General features: G+C 31.5%; 1 pseudogene; it reads right to left on the bottom strand.

Moving 5' to 3' along the window:
- Window positions 1–364: 364 nt before the first annotated feature.
- LOC149580529 (10-deacetyl baccatin III-10-O-acetyl transferase pseudogene) lies at window positions 365–4,076 on the bottom strand (annotated as a pseudogene).
- Window positions 4,077–4,486: the final 410 nt, after the last annotated feature.

Consider the following 4,486-nt stretch of genomic DNA (forward strand, 5'->3'; position numbering starts at 1 on the left):
AACTATTCCATCAGGTTTTATGAAATTGGGTGTACCAGAAACTCTTATTATGGAAATAAATAAATCACAGTGATTTTCCTAGAAAGAAACTTAGAGTCATTTACTGTGAATCTATCGAGAAATACATGCATTCAATAAATACTAAGTGAGTCCTTTTCCCTATCTCTTTTGGGCTATTGTGAAAGCATGATATCATCTTTGATTCTCTTATTTGTTTTATGTTTTTTTTCATGTCAATCCATTATGATAGTTGGCTTACTCTACTTTATCAGTAACCTATTTGCCTCACAGGGGTTTCATACTTTATATGGCACGAGACTTGTTCTCTTCTATTGATCTTTATTTCACATCTAAGTCGTGATCTTCATTTCTCTGAACCTTTCTTAAACCCTTTAATTTCTTCCATAAAGTATTTTTTGATACATTTAATTACATCATTTTTCATAAATAGAGAGGCTTGAACCAAATCTTCTTTCAATAGAGGTTGGTGTGGACTATGTACACTCTCCATAATGGTTTCAAAGTGATAAAATTGGAGGTTTATAGGATCTTTTAGCTTCAATAGCTCTCTATTCCATATTGTTTCTAAAGAGGGCTTAACCTCTCCCCTTCCCATTTCTGCAAGGCCTTTAAGAAATCGACCCGCTCCTCATCCATCACATATACTATGGTGGAAACTCACTCCCACAACAAAACCACTACATGAAAAATGAGTTACCTATATGAAGCAAATACAAGAAATAACAACAAAACAATGCACAAATCTTGTTAAAAAATCATATACTAGATCATTAGTATAAATTGAAATAAATAAGTTACAAATCCATCAAATGTAATGAAAATGATAACTAAAAAAATACTAGAAACTAGGAGATCCAAAAAGTTGCTTGAATATAGAAATTGGAAAAGAAAATTCAAGATAATAAAACCCAATGTAAGAGAGTAATACAACTCAATATAGGATAGTAAGAGTCAAGTATTTAGGAGTATCCATTCCACCAAATTTATTAGTGGCATCGATCTTAGAGTCTTGCACTTAGCAATATTAGAATATTCTTGGTGGGTTTGTTAAGAACCATTCAACTTCACCAATCATTAACATATGTTTTGATATAAAAAAATTGTAAGTAATAGAATTGACTTATCGTAACATTTTTATCATTTTTTTCAAACTCCCATTAGAGCATGTTTCGTTGACAAATGTTTCAATATACTAAAACTATGAATAATAAGATTGCCTTACCTTGGTGGTGTTATCATTTTGTTCAAACTCCTCTTCCATCTATGACCTTTCCAACTCATTTTTGAAAGCAAAAGCATAACCCTTCTCCCCACCCCCCTTCTCCTTAGGGAAGAATTAAGCTTGGAATAAAAAAGTCAACTTTGACTATTTAACACTTTGGTCTAGGAATTAAGCTTAGCGTGTGATGTTTAAGTTGTTCCTTCTCCCTGACCCCAACCCCAAACATAAAACACTTTCTAAAGGAGATAAACTTAATCCTTCACTTTTCTATAAATAAAAAAGCAAAGCGAAGAATTACTTGAACAAGCAGAAGATGAAAGTTCTCGATTGGAGTAGTAATAGGTGGAAGTGAATAAAGAAACTATTGAAATGATGGGTTTTTTCCATCCAAATCTCCCAAGGCTGAAAGAGTGTTATCTACCATTGCTTCCACAAATAGAGTGCCCACACCTGTGCAATCCACTTCAAAATCCCCATTTTCTTTTCCTCTGAGCCTCCCAACAAAGGGAAAATAATATAGTAGAGAAAGAAAACTAGTTTAAAATTAAATTATGTAAAAGTTTTTTGTATCAATCTTTCATATTAGATTTCATGATTCATCATTAGGATATTATGAATCACAAAGTGGGGTACAAAAATTGTGTACACAATTTAATCTAGAGATAGCTTTCTCTATACAATCTGGATTGTGGAAATCTCTTATTATTGATACTAAGTATGAATGATCCAACTATATTAAACATCTTACACAATTTGCTAAATAGAGATGAATGGGTGTTTAACCTTGAAGGTTTGATTATTTCCAAGAGTCAATGAAATGGGGACACTTCTATCAATTGTGCTTGCTACTACTATAATTAACCATGGAGCTGTATTTGAGTAAGGTCTAGAGTTTCCAGCTGAACAAACTACAACAATTCCTTTTTCCAAAGCATGAAATGACCCAATAGCAATTTCATTATCAAAATAAGCATCTAGTGAAGGTGGTGATCCAAGAAACATAGAGATCACATCCACACCATCATGAATTGCATCATCAAATGTAGCAAGTATATCAGTTGAATTGCAATCACTAGTGGCCCAACATACTTTTTATCTTGCACAACCCCCCACCCCCACTATAGGACCTTTGTGCACAACTACTGATACATTTGTCTATTAGTATAGATAATTTGGAGTCCATAATTATTAAGAAATCTTAAATATTGAACGACACTTTGAAATGACCACTTTTCAACACTTTGATGCTTAATGAATTCTACAAGAAATTTTATTGATATGGAAAATAATTTTTTTTTTTTTTTAAAATAGTTAAATTACATTAAAAACAAAAAAATAAATTGTCAAAATCTAATATATAATTTAGAATCAAAGAATGTATAAAATTAATTATAGTCACTTTCCCATTGCAAAAATACAAAATTACACAACTCAAAGCATGTCTATCCAGAAGCAAAATTGGCAATATACTTTTAGTCCAATCAATCAATCCATCACATCAATAATTTAACACAACTAGCTTTCTTGGGGCTCTATCCAGGGAATTCTAGAATCATAAGTGGAATCATTTTTGGATTTGAACTAAAAATTGTTTGGTCTAATCTACTCTTGGATGTGGTAACTTATCAAAAGTTGTTAGGCTTAATGAAAACCATTTAAAAAATGATGTTTTGATGGTAGAAATCAGATAGACAATTTTTTTTTCTTTGATCGATGGGACTAAATACAAATTCCTATGCATAGATTGACAATGACTCCAAACAAAATATTTTCTAGACAAAAACTTTGCTATCTTGAATAAGAAAATTAGAAATGAAGAATTCGAGAGAAGAATAATGGCATAGCTATACATAACTGTGAATGCAAATGTAACCAATGATCTATGGATGACCAACTAAAGGAACTCTTTCTAGTGATGAGTTATTATGTCAAAGATGGTGTGATTCAAAGGAATTGGATAAAAAATAAATATTAGATCAAGAACAAGAAAAAACATCAGGTTATTGTGAATGGACTCAAATGGTAATAAAGAGGCTTTTATATCTATGTGGTCGATGTTCTCAGGAGCCTCCAAATGAAGCCTATGAAAGGTATGTCATCTGCATACCCATTTCACTCAAAAACAACCTTTGTATGAAGCCATTTCTAGGCTATGAAATGCTCTTCCATGAAAAATTATGAAGAAATGCGCTTAATTTAGTAACATCAATGAAAATCTTCTATCCATGACTCAAATTGAGAGAGCCCAAGAATTCAAACAAGGCATTAGAGTGCTGTTGTTTTCTTTTCGCACGTAGGATCTTAATGTAACAATTTTTTGTGTTAATATGATGGTAGCTAAGACTTTCAAATATAATAATAAGTAGTAAAACTTATGTTCAATCTGTAAATAATTTAACAATAAAATTAAACAAAAATGCAAAAATAAAAGAATAATTCAAAATAGAGCAAAAGATGTCAACTAGGCTCAAAATACTTTTAAAAAATTGAAGTATACAAAAACTCATACCCATAAACGATATGATTAGGTCATTGAACAAACTATAAGAATGATAGAGAAAAAAGAAAACTAGGAAAGGTACCAAAATAATTACTTTATTGAACAATACACCGACACTTTGGAGAGAGCCTCTCTAATTGTTTTTGCAGGATCAGCAGAAATACTATCATGAGCATTGTAAACTAATAAGGAAGTAAAGATATGTCTTCTTAACATGGCTAAGTTATCAATAGAGGAGAGGGGGAGAATAGTTTTGGGTGCAGGTAGAGAAGGGGCCACCATCACTAGTTTAGAGTTCTTCACCTTCCACTCTCTTGCCCCAACTTTCTCCATTCTTATTCTTCTTATACTCAAATTGTGAGATAGAAACTGATACTCAAATTGTGAGATAGAAACTGATACTCAAATTGTGAGATTAAAATAGCATGTAGAGATCCCTTATATATACTACTCCAAACAATAAGTAGCCAAATTATTCCCTTTATAATTGTTGCTACCTAAAAAAATTATGCTAAATGTTCAACAAATTATGTTGTATATTTTTAGTGTGTTTTGTAATTATATTGTGACTATAAACATCACACTATCAACCCACTCTATATTTTGCATTTTTAATCCCTTCACTAAAATGGCATCTCTTTATATTGTTAAACTAAATAACTCATGATCCTCAACAGCCAATTCTTGCATTTTCTGTGGGCAAAGAAATCTATTTTGAAACAGAGCTATTTCGTAAAACCTAG

The sequence above is a fragment of the Cupressus sempervirens genome, chromosome 1 (genome assembly GCF_028749045.1).
Source record: "Cupressus sempervirens isolate cs-2001-9-10 chromosome 1, ASM2874904v1, whole genome shotgun sequence".
Lineage (NCBI taxonomy): Eukaryota > Viridiplantae > Streptophyta > Pinopsida > Cupressales > Cupressaceae > Cupressus > Cupressus sempervirens.